The sequence below is a fragment of the Xiphophorus couchianus genome, chromosome 2 (genome assembly GCF_001444195.1).
Source record: "Xiphophorus couchianus chromosome 2, X_couchianus-1.0, whole genome shotgun sequence".
NCBI classification, from domain to species: domain Eukaryota; kingdom Metazoa; phylum Chordata; class Actinopteri; order Cyprinodontiformes; family Poeciliidae; genus Xiphophorus; species Xiphophorus couchianus.
In genome coordinates this window covers 14,900,259-14,913,643 of record NC_040229.1, presented here as the reverse complement: position 1 = coordinate 14,913,643, position 13,385 = coordinate 14,900,259, and the positions used below count along the sequence as shown (strand labels likewise).

The following is a 13,385-nucleotide window of genomic DNA, read 5'->3' as shown; positions in this document are numbered from 1 at the left end:
ATATTTAGATCAGTTCAGACATGCTTCAGTATTCATGCTGAAGTAATAGGGGCGGGGATTACAGTTTGTATGATGTTGGCCAAAAAGTTACATGCTGATCTCATCTGAACAAAGCAACTCTCATTCAAGTGTGAGTTAAGGCAAACTGCAAAGGAACTTTTCATGGGCTTCTTTTAAAAATGTGCTTCTTCTCACCACTCTTTCACTAAGCCTGACTTCAGACTTCATGACAAGTCAGTTGCCCTGTGGACAGATTCTCCCACCTGAGCTTAGGATGTCTGCATCAAGTCCAATATCTCCTCGTTAGTATAGTGGTGAGTATCCCTGCCTGTCACGCAGGAGACCGGGGTTCGATTCCCCGACGAGGAGTGAAGTTTGTTTCAGGTCCCTCTTGAAAATGAGATCTAGATCTCAACGGGGTTTACCTGATTAAATAAAGGAATAATAAAAATATCTTGGTAGGGTTGTGCCATACACTTTGAACAATGCTTTTTGAGCATTATTGTTTTCTTAAAAAAAACTTTGAGTCATCACTGAACAACAAATTTTCTATTGAGAAAGAATTTACACTGGGTATCTGAAGGTAACTAGTTTAATTGGATTTTTTTTTTTTTTTAGGAAAAAACGGGGTCATAGATGAATCTCACACTTTCAGATTTTTATGTCTTTTACTTTTTTGAAAATATATTATTATGTAATATGTTTAATCCATTTCACAGTTTTATACGCTGCACCAACACAACTACTTTGTAGTAGTCCAGCACATAAAATATTAGTAAACTGTATTAAAGCATGTTTTTACAAGTCCGGTACAGCTATGGTGCTGCTTGAGAAAGTCTCCCGTATCAGTCTAAAGAGAGCTTTGCTACTAGACAACTGTCCTGAGGATACTATGTTACACATTTATAAAATCATCTACCAGAGCACAAACTAATCTCACAAGACCAGGATCTCATTTCACGAAAATGATTCAAGAATCAATGTGGTTAGCTTGCTGTTCTCAGCCTGCTGCAATTTGTACTATGATTGTAGCTCCATAGCTCAAAGGGAGCCCCACTTTCTCATGGGTATTTTTGAACTGCAAACAGTTCCAAACGCAGATTTCAAGAAACTTTTATATTTGTTGCTTCTCTCAATTTTGTATTTTCCCCTTTATTTTTTGAACACCCACAAACAAAAAAAAAAGAAAAATCTCTCACAAATGCGCCGGATAAATATATAATTGTTCAAGTGTGTTGTGCACAGTATGAGATCTTCCGTTTGCTTCACCAAGTAGAATGCACTGCAGGCAGTCTCTTGAGGGAAGGTCTCATTTTCTGCCTCCTGCCGTGAAATATTCAGTCCGGCCTGAAATAATATGGGACTCATTTCAAGGCTTAGCCCTTTTCAAATATGCTGGCAATAATGGACAGGGCATCAAATGAAGCACAGACTCTCACAGAAAGGGGAACAGAGGTTTTGCATCCACAACCGCACGGTAAATTGAAGTGTTATCTACATGTACACTGTAGTGATTATTATTGAGGGTATGAATCTATAAATATTTGCAAACTATTCAAAATATGGTTAAAGTGCACAATATGTACTTGGTTTTGATACTCGAGCATTACAATTATATTGCATGCTCCCATATTATTTCAAAATAACAAAACAAATTTTATCCAGCTTGAAAAATAAAATAAAATTAAGAGTGCAAGGCGTAAAGCCATATAAATGAAGGGCAGAAGAATGCAAGGCAAGAGGGCTTTGGTGAGAAGATTCAAGACTTTAACAATCCCACATCCTCTCAGCCTGTCCTTCATCTCTAATAATCAAGCTTGGCCACAGAATATCCCTCCGGATGGAGGGGGAAAAAGAAGAAAACATGTTCCCCATCCGCCTCTCACTCATCTTTCGACTGCCAGTCTTGGGTCTTTTCTCTTGAAGTCCTCTGTCACATTTATGACTTCAAACACAAAGGACAACCTTTTTCTTTTTTTTTTTTTTGCTTAAACCGACTGCCATGTCTTTAAAGCTAGGTATCTTCATTCTTTTTTGGTCCTACATTAGCATGAGATGAAGGGGAGTTTGTGTGATGTGAATGAAGCCCTGAAAAGCTGAGACCACAGACACTGTGAACTTGTTTGTTGGTGGACTCCAAAGGCCACTAAATCAGGCTAACAGGTTTCTGGCTTTCCTGATGCAGGGAACAAGCTTGGATTGATTAAAAATAATAATAATAATTATATATATTATCTATCTATCTATCTATCTATCTATCTATCTATCTATCTATCTATCTATCTATCTATCTATCTATCTATCTATCTATCTGTCTGTCTATCTGTCTGTCTGTCTGTCTGTCTGTCTGTCTGTCTGTTTCCATCTTTGAAAACTTGTAAAAGTGCTTGAAAATGTAATTGAAGCCTAGAGGGGGTTCCATCGTTTGACCAAAAGAAAATACCAAAGTGTCCACTGAGTGGCGCTGTAGCCCATCACTTCCTACGGTGAGTAAGCATGTCAGCCAGCCTCTCCCCGCTGCCTACAGGTTCAGTCTTCTCCCTCTCTGGGTGACTGCGGTTCTCCCTCACTCCGTGTCGGGTTACAGTGACAAGGCCCTTGTCTGAACCAAGACTTTCAGAAAGATAATATTACAGGTAGGTGTGAGCCACGCACCGTGTCACTATCGATGGACGAATTAAGCACTGAAAAACAAGACCGTGACCCAGAAATTTCCTCCTTAATCGGGTCACCGTGCTCGTTTTCATCACCGAGCTATAATGGCGGCCTCTTACTTACCGTCTTTACTATGGAAGTCCCTTTTACCTCAACCTGTAGCTTTTGAAGCAACAATATCAGGAGTTCCCCTGAACTCCTGGTATTGTTGCTTTTACCAATGTTATTATATTTTTAGAGACTTCATGTGTGCTTTTCATTTTCTTCAGCAGGTGCAAATCAGTTTCCTCCTACAAGGACTGATATTAGCAGAGATATCCCAGAATGAACTGAGTTGACCTAAATGAGATCATGTGAGTATGCTGGATATAATGCAAAACTGGGGCACCATGTGTATAATTAAGAAAACATAGGACACGTGAACATGAGCGAAAAAAGCGAATTGACTTTGTTTTTTCTCTCTGATTTTGTAATATAGATAACAGGTTTCAAAACTTTTTCAGTACAAAATGATTAATTGATAAAGCCATCTTGCAAATATAACAGCTATAGGAGATGGATGGATAATATTCCAAATTAACCTTACAAGTTTGGACATATGAAAATTTGTTAAATGTTCTGAACTCTTAGACTTTGTATGCATAAAACTATATTTTGCTTGATAATTATGGTTGCAAAATATATAGCTAATTTTATGAAATCTGTACTGCAAAGAACAGCATAGACTGCAATAAATACTAACCTATTTTATGAGTACCATGCATTTAGACTCCTCTATCAGAGTGATAAATTTGACGATACTTGTTTAATTCAGCAGAAACAGTTTTAGGAGGGTATTGAGTTTTTTCTGGTAAAGTCATTAAGAAACTACAACTAAGCTATTTCTTGCCAAAACAACATGTGGCCAGATGCAAGATTTATTTTAATGAAAGCATGTTTCATGGATGAAAGCAATGTTTTTTTCTGTGTTTTTTTTTTTTCCATTACTGGACAGCTTAGCTATTTAAGGTGTATGTTTGAAATGACCCCAAAGCACAAAGAGATTCACATTGCTTTGTATTAATTCATTGCAAGTCCTATCATCATTGCAACCTTAACAAACGTCCTATAATGTGTTTCCCAATATTGTGCAGTCGTATTTACAGTGCTCTCTCATCTACTCTAGCAGTACAGTGCATAATTCTTTAGTCTTTCCTTATTCCTTTACATCTTTATGTCATACAGTCAGAAAAATCAGTTGTACCTCAGAAAAATGGATCCCATGTTAAAAATTAAAACTGTCGTAGTGCACTTAAAAACTGAAATGCTGGAGTAATGTCTCTCCGTCTATATCGAAACCTGTTGAAAAACCTATTTGATCAAAAATGACTAAATGTTTCACCTTTTCATTTTATAGACTTAATGGTCCTTAAATCAACCAAAAGCTAATGTTTTTGAATATATCTTTTTACCTTTAAAAATATCTATATAGGACATGCTGCTCCAAACTAAATGACATTCTGCTTACGTCCTGTTACAACATGAAGAATAGAAATATATTTTCAAGCAGACTAATTGAGCATGTGATCATCTACCAAATCAATAGAATTTTGTAATACAGATTGTTAAAAACAACTAACAAATTACTGGCGGATTTTAAAAAGCACCTTCTGATCTCTAAGATAAATCCAACACACATTTATTGGTAAAAAAAAAACCAAACTTGACGATAAGCTATGGCGATTACAAATATAAAAGCTTTATCCTATCAATGTGAAATTGATAGCATAAAATTGCAAACCACTATCACAAAACAATGGCATGTCTTTACTATTTTTGCTATTAAAAACTAAATAAATAAAGACCAAATTGGTCAGGTATTGAAATTTAGAATTTAGTTCTAATCTTCACGTAGAAGAGAATGCACTGATGTGTGGGGGAAATTGTATAAAATAGGCCAAACAGAGAGTCTTTCTTCCTACTAGAGGGTTTTGTTCTTGGTTTCATCGAGGAAGCCCAATGCAAAGTGGGCCTACAGCCAACTGGGATGAATTCTTGGGTGGAACCTAAACAGATGGGAAATAGTATAAAGGTGAACGGGAGGTCAGCGTGAGCCTTGCTGATAGTGCTGTGGGCACCGCTCATAGCAGTGTTTTAAAAGTTCACTTAAGAAAACAGATTGTGTGGTCGGAGTAAACTCTTAAGACCATATTGGACCATTTTTTTAAGGTTTCTTTTGTCTGTATAGCCATAGGCGGAAGCAGCAGACACCAAATGGTGAAATAAAAATTGTTCATCATGTTTGTCTGGAAAGCAGCAGAACGGGGGTGTTGATTTGCAGGGGGTTGTCTGTTTTTGTCCCTGTTTTTTATTCTAACCCAGATTTTCATATTTAGCAGGCTTCAATCAGGCCTGCCCTCTTGCACACAGTTGACACAGAAGGTTAAAGCACAGTGAGTGCACAAGATCATCCAGCTGTTAATTAATGTCAGCTCAATGATAAACTTCATCAGTATATCCATGCTTGTAGTTATTTGTAGCTGGAGTAGCACAAACCAGAAGTGCATTTGTCTGTTAGTAAACACTTCATAGTCTGTGTTGTGACTGTGGAGGTAGAGGCGCTCCTCTCTGTCCAGTAGCAGTCATTTTTTTGCCCCTCACCTTCTCGCTGCTGTAAAAACACTCACTGTTGCTTGGGTAGATTAACAGAGAGCCCCCTAATGGAGTAATTACACTGAGCCAAACATCTATTTTTCACCTGTGCTCTGCCATTATTCTCTGTCCCCCTATCCACTCCATTGGAAGTCACTTACTCTCCTTACAATGAGTTATCATTGACTGCCATTTAGGCGTTCTGGAGCAATTTGTCTTACTGAGGCCACGCACCGGCCTCATTGCAAAGAACAATCATTCTCCCTCCAATATATAAAACATTCATGGGGAAAAAGGAAGAGAAAATGTCCTGCGAACAGATAGTAGAGAGTGGCTAATAGATACTATAAAGGTGACAGACAAGGAAAATAATGTAGGCGATTACTGGAGCAGGAACAAGCGTGTGCCACCAGCACAAAAGCTTCAGGGACTAGGGAACTGGGGGAAAAAAATCCTCCACAAGACAAATGTGCTAAATGGGTAGTGTGTCAGCTACTGGTGGTGGTAATTGTTCGCTTTACAAACAAACCATAAATCCCAATCTAAATCACAATTCTAAGCCTAATTTTCCATCATGATGTTTAACATCTTCACATTTTATGTTATTTTTTTTTTTCACTTTAGCTCAATTTCCTACCTAATGTGATATAAAATTCATTGAAAATTCTGTGACTTTTATGTTTGGTTTTATTTTGATTGTCCATTTAATACTATAGATCTTTAGTTTATCACTCAGATTTATAGTTGAGATGATGTGGAAAACCACAACACAGCACACAATGGTATAATACTTAGCATGTCCTCCATCCTTATTGGTCCATACGTTCTTCATTTAAGTGTATTTATTTCAGAAACAAGCAGCTTCCTTTGAATCTTGGGGCTCTGAATCAAATTAACTCAGCTTCTGAGATTTGGGCATCAGTGCTGCGTTCAGCTCACCGTACATCCTGCTCAGTTTCGCCAGCAAGGGTTAATGGTGTTCCTAACTGAGTGTTTTGTTAGATTAGTCTCCCACTGCTTAACACAATGACAAATAACCATTATTCTTTTTCTTGCACTGATAATCAGGACAACTTGAACATTTCTTACCAGCCGAAGTGAAACCATTAATCCTCGGTGATACTGGAGATAAGTGGTGACTTTGGAGTAATGGCCCTGTCACCTTCAGAAAAAGGGAGAGAAAAATCTCAACAATTAAAACAAGATGCCCATTATATTTTGTGCATCCCGACCCTTTGTGTCATCAGCATGCATCTGCAAGTGGTAATAGACAAAGTAATTGAATGGGGTTCCTTTCATTATGTCTACTACAAAAAAATATGTTGTGCACTGAAATGATCACTTTAATGCTGACAGTTTGACACATCTCTGTCAGCAAAAAAATGAATAAAATAAAACGTGCCAAGCTCACATGTGTTTTGATTAACATCAGCAAAATGTAGACAGAAGCCATTAGGATATTCCTATGCCATGACAGCTTCAATTTAAAGTACTCCACTTTCACTGGATTTATAGAAATTGAAAAAAGTGAATAAAATACCTAAAAGCTGAACATTGTTTAAACACCTTCTGCACCTTTTCAGCATTTATTCTTTTTAAGAATAGTGTATGGTCTGATGAAATAAAACTTGGAAATTTTGTGTAGGTATGGTAAAAGCACACAATATTTAAAAAAAACATGGAAGGGGCAGGATCATGCTCTGGGGTTAATTTTCTTTGAATGACCAGTTTTTGTTGTTTTTAGTCAAGATGGATAGAATAACTAGCATATCAAAAAAGCAGTTTGCTTCCAAACTTTCAGATTTTTGCTGAAAAGCTACAAATGAAAATGGGTTTAATTTTTAGTGCAACAACTTTTCCAACTCATTCAATAACAACGCAAATAACTTAATTTGAGCAAAGTTTCTAGTTTTGCAGTAGCCTACTCCAGAGCTAACTTGAGCCAGCGGTATGACTAAATGACTGGAGGTGTACCCATAGAGAGCTTTGTATGTGCCATCAGTCTGATGAACTCGTAGAACATTTGCCAAATCAATATAAAACATTCTAGTAGATTCCTACCAGAAAAACCTGATGTTTAAATTAAATCAAAACATGCTTAAACAAAGCATCAGTTTAGAAGTTTGTTGACTTCTGCAACCACTTTATTGCACCCTTTTTTGGGTATTATCTATATCCTCTTGCTGATTGATTTTACATAGGATTAAATAGGATAAATGTCACATTGTACATGGACAAGTTTTTAAATTATGTCATCCATTTTTACATCACAAAAACCATTTAAAACATTTTAATAGGGTTTCATATGCCCTTATTAGCCTTTGTATCAACTAATTTATCTTCATAGAGTAATGACTTCCTGAAGGCGGAGTTTCAAAAAGAGCAGGAGCTTTTAAAGAGACAAATTCCTTATTTCAAGGCGTTAAGTTACAAAGTCAAATTGCTTTCAAGTCATGTTTGATATGACATTTGTAACAACTGAAATTAAAATGGTTACTTGATTGTGCCTGGGAAAGTCATAATACTGCCTCTTTAAAGCATGGTTATGGTCTGATTTTAGCATGTCATTGAAACGCACATGTGTTTTGACCCTTAGCTTCTACCTCATCCTGCAGCTGTGTGCACTTTCACACCTGCAAGTACTTTACACCTTTGCGTTGGGAATTCTCGAAAAGTTCCACTCTGAGACAAGGTTTTAACAAGTGGCGGTGTCAGAGACTCCAATCACTGGTGTTGTATAAATGAACGTCTGGATCACAACAAAAAGGTTATGTGTTCACTGAAAAGCTGTCAGAGGAAACAGGGCTTCAGATCACTCCTCCACCTACTCTGGCATCTCATTAGAAAAACTTTAAGAAAAGAGGAACAGAATGAGAACATTTAACCAAGTATCAGTAGTTGATCCTGTATCCCACCCATCCCCAGTGTAATGTCCCCATTTTTATTGTTTGGATTATAGTTTAGGATGATAATTGTTATCATGCAAAACTCAATATTTTCTAGAATGCAAGTTTGTACAGTTGTTAACTATATTCAGATTTGCAGTCCAGTATCTATGGCCGACTTGACCGTTGACATTAGTATTTGTCCCAAATTAGTGTCATTTAGATCAAAATGTTTGTGTTTATCCACAGCTGTAGCTGCACTGTGTGGAAGGCCATCAAAGTAAGCATGAGTTTAGCTTAGAAAAGACATTAACACTAAGTGCTGAAATTTATGAAAACCACAGTTGCAAAGATTGGTTCTGTAATGGTGCTGTGGGACGCTGCAACAAGCCTCAAACTGCTAATTTGTTTTACATCACTCTTAAACTATACAAAGAAAGAATAGCTAGGGGTAATTTATTTATACAAAATGATAGAATTGCTTGCTAAAACTGTTCTGCATTTTGAAAAGCCATTCACCTTAAAGTGTGGAAGGATGACAATTGTCTGAGCTTCAGTGGGCATGGCACTTTGGTCCACACCTTACAGCTATTGAATACTTTTAAAGTGGATTGAAAATGCCGTATAATCAAGATCTAACCACAACAACAATAGAGATGTTTTCAGAGATCCTCTAGGGTGAATAAATTCTCTGTGTAATCAATCAGTCATCTCCAATCAGTTGTTTTCAAAGTGAAGCCCAGCCATATGACACTTAAACTCATACATTTTATATATTGATTCATTTGATTGATTCTAGTTAAAGTTCTATTACTCTGGTCAATAGAGTGACTTCAGTTAACTTCCAAACAGGGTTTTTTTGTTTAACAAAACCTGATACATTTAAACATATATTTACCCATGTGTGTATGCACATGTGTACACAACTAGTTTATATGAAACACAAACACTTAGGTAATGGCAGGTTTGTTTCTGTGTTCAGTGTATTCTTTATCACTCCCCAAACCCCCTTAACTCACTGAGCAAATGTCTGCTTCTATCTAAACAATCTTTAAAAAAGTCTCTGTAAATATGACCACTTGTTATTGTAAATGTGATGGAAAAGTTTAACCAGTCTAACCAAGCCACATTTTCTGCGTCTTTGTTTAGGCTACAGTGGACTGGACATATAATCATAAAAAAGTAAAATTTACAGGTTTTTTTTTTTTTTTGGTGAAATCTACACCAGCATTCCTAGGCATGATAATGTGTTTGGGGGATTGACAAAACAATAAAAAAAAAGCCCACAAGTCTTTACGCTTATATTGATGTGTTACCAAACGTACTGTTTATTTTCTCGTGGCAACCTATTAATTCTGTGGGAGCAGCACAGTCTTGGGCATTTGATGCTTAGTATTTCTATGACTGTAGCTCTGTAGCTTGATCAAAGCGGTCCAGGGGCCTGGGTTTCAAATCCCCCAAAGCCCATTTTGGCTACTCTTTGTTTAGCCCATTGGCATTCTGACCCCATGCTTCTAAGACTTTGAACTCAAAGCTCAGAAAAGCCGTATTGCTTCTTTAAACACATTATCTGTGGGCTCGGTTTTAAGAATATCACTAATCATCTTAAGGTTTTAGAGCAGTGTGGCAATATAGTCAAAGCTTTGGGCCCCATTTACTCGTTTGAGCACTGCAAAGAATTTGTGAGAAGTAAACTATGTTTTAATACCAGCAGATAGATTGTAAGTTTATGCATTTGTGAATAATATATTCATTTACATATGTTATTGTGTAATGATGAAGTATATGTGAAGTGCTACCTGAGTGGGTACAACCACAAGAAAGTTTAGGCAAATGGACATAATAAGATATGACTGTCTTAGAGAAAGGAAATTATATTTTTCCTGTTTATTAAAGAGAAACATGTATTTTCCTGGCACACATTAGGATTTTATAGCACAATCAAGACTCTGTTACCTTCAGTTGTTATAAAAATGCTGTATATATCAAGCACGACTTTAAAAAGATTGACTCTGCAATTTAATGTCTTAAAATTGGGCCTCTGTCTCTTTAAGAAGCTTTTGTTCTTTCTGACCTTCAGCATGTGATCACAACAGTGTTTCTCCATTAAGCAACAACAGTCTTAGCAGTGATTCACTGAGAAGTAGTTTGTGCTACTTCTCAGTAGCCTCACTTATTATTCATAACCTTTCCAGAATATTTAAATCTAAACGGTCTTTGCTGTCATGTTTATCTGTAGTTGGATGTGCATTAAATCAAATACTTCAAAATCGTTTTTCTTTAGTTCATTAAATGTACCAAACTGAAATCTATCTGTAAGTTCATCAACTTATTCTTTGTTGCACTTCTTATTAGTTTAGTACAAATCTAATTCTCTGTGAGGAAAATTGAAGCATTATGGTCAACGTTTGTTTCATTTAAAATAAAAGTTTGCACCAGTAGATTGGGTTTTGTATGTGTTGTTTTTCTGGGAAAAATTGTCTAAGTGGCATGCTTATGATTTGTAATTTTTTTGCATATTTTCTAGTTAATTTGTAACATTCTCAATAGAAATGTTTACCATGTTGAAAATACATTAAATAATACATATATCTGACATTATTACACAATTTTACTTAACAATAGCATACAAACTTACCATGCTTTTAAAATTTTGTATTTACTTTGCATATTTATTTTTTTACAAACACTATTTTTTAATTAATGAAGTATATTTTGCTATTTATTTGGTCTTTGAATTTAGCCACTCAAAATTCTGCAAATAAAAACTAAAAATCATTTCACTTTAATAAAAACCTTACATTCCATATCTTTCTTAGCACTTTTTTACGGTATTTTGCACTTATTTTTGTTAATTGCTGTAGAGCCTGCTTTCCCAAGTACCTCCTTAAGGACCTGTATAGTTGTGAAATATTGACTGATATTCCACCATCCAATCTTCATTACATTGGATGATGACTTCATAAGCTTACTTTGGTAGGAAACAAAAAACACTTTGCATTTAAAGCAAAGAGTGATTTTCAAATTAGGAGCAGTAATTAAGAATAGAGTAATACAATTTTCTGGATGTTTCAAGTACAGTTTAAATCATGTTAGTTGAGAGCTACAAAAGAGTTGGATATCCAGCTCTGCTTAGTACATTAACATAAAGAGTTTGGATGTTTTCCTGCAAATATTGCACTGTTAAAAACTATTTATTTTTAATCAAAACGCATAGTATATAACTGCTACCATTAACAGAAATCTCAAATGTTTATCAGGCAAACTATTGAGTTCTCTTGCAGTTTCAAATAGGTTTCTGGGCAGATTTGTAATGTGAGACTGCAAAGTAAGATTGCTTTAAGTGATATTAAGTAGCTTTTAAGTGACAATCGCCTGGAGCAGTGTTGTGAAATGTCAGAAAGGCAGATTTTACACACAGAATATCAAACATTTTAGGGAAATTCATTAGGCATATAAAGGTTGTGTGTATGTTTTTTTTATTTCATTATTTGAGGCCAGAAGTCATATTGTTGTAATAATAAGCTTATTCTATTTATGGCAGACAGTAGGAATGTTGAATATGTGGCCAAAACACTGAGTTAGAATTTTTGATTTGTCACATTATGTTAAACCACAAACTCTCCAACAATAGATACCCTTTGATGAAACCTCTGAAAGCAGGTAGACGTAGCATACTTTTATAATTTTAATTTAAAAAAGGATCCATATATAATGTAGGCTAATGAAAAGTACACCTCAATGCAGGCAAAGGTGTTTCTTCCCTTCTGGTCCACTCACACACCCTCAGTCGCTTTTGTCCCTTTGATGAAGATTTCGCACCTTGAATTATAGTGACTTTATCTGGAAATATTTTAGCTGCATTTTTCTTCTCTAAATGGAGATGAAGATAAAGAAGGAGAAGGTAAAACCACGTCCTGTTGTGTGAATCCTAGAGAAGGCCTTGAACCCTGCCATTCATCCCTTTCACTTCATCAGCTGAGCCTAATTGCAAGAGAGGACAGGATACCCAGGGCCCAATTGTTCTTTATCCTCTTTGGAGCCTCTGAGGCATGAAAAGCAAAAGGCCTGCTTTTGATCTTTTTTTTTGTTAGTTTTTTTTTCTGTTATCCTTTACCACCCTTTCCCTTAGAATGAGACACTCCTTTCACACTGTGCCCTCTTCTTCATCCACGCAAAAATAATTATCAAGCTCTGCCTCATCAAATAATGGTGGATATTGGAGGTCGTGATGGGGAGGGCCAGAGGTCCGCTGGGTGGCCCGAGGACGGGGCGAAGCTTCCATCTAATCTTAGAGGCAGGCTCCTTAGCCTTGGCTACCTTTATATACCTTGACCTCGGTTTTCGTTTGCCTGTCCTAATGAGACCCTCTCCTGCAGCCGAGGCAATAGAGGTCTTGCAATGGCAGGGTTGGGAGGCCAAAGTACAATGAGACGCAGGGCTGTTGTGAGACAAGGGCACATCTGTGCTATCTTATTAAGCCTTGGAAAGGAGCTCATGCGTTTCAACGGTCCATAGGCGCTGAGAACAGATTTGTTGACACCTACTTGTCCTTTGTGGTCAACACTTTTCTCTGAGGAGCTAGGCACACCCAAGTTCTTACTGGACATCATTCCTGGTGGAGCATTTAGTTTGGAAAGTGTTTAACTTGCTTTGGGTGACCAAAATGAAAACGGCTTGAATGAATAATAAAAAAAACAAATTTAGTCCTCCAGTTTGTTTTAGTAAAAGCTTCCACATTTGATTTCCTTGTACTTATGGCTACTTTTTTCCTGTCTTTTCTTGTACTTATAGATTTTCCATTACCTATGTCCAGGAATTTGTACAAATGTGAAAACTAAAAGACAAGCTGAAACACCTGCTGGCAAGAAGTACACTGCAAGAAAACAATAAATCTGAAGAAAGCAAACCTTACTACGTATCAAAAAACAAAACAAAAGGGACAGCAGGAAATGCTATAAGTAGAGCAAAATGACAAACAAAAACACAAGTAGGCAAACAAAAACCTTTAAGCAATCATGTTAAGCACGCCCAACAACTGAGTGCTGTGTGAGAACAAAGCAGGGCCCCTGTCAGCGCATCGATCCATTCCTGAAGGCATACATCCACAGCTCTCTGATTGCTCCCTACCTCTTGCGCCTTTTCTCCCCCACGCCTCTAACTCTCTGCTCTGGCTCCTCTCTGAGAGTGTGTGTATTGATCTGGCCTACTTCG

General features: G+C 36.7%; 1 non-coding gene across 1 annotated transcript; it reads left to right on the top strand.

Moving 5' to 3' along the window:
- The first annotated feature begins 297 nt into the window (after positions 1-297).
- Positions 298-369, top strand: trnad-guc (transfer RNA aspartic acid (anticodon GUC)). The gene has a single exon. It is a non-coding gene; the product is annotated as a tRNA-Asp (tRNA).
- Positions 370-13,385: the final 13,016 nt, after the last annotated feature.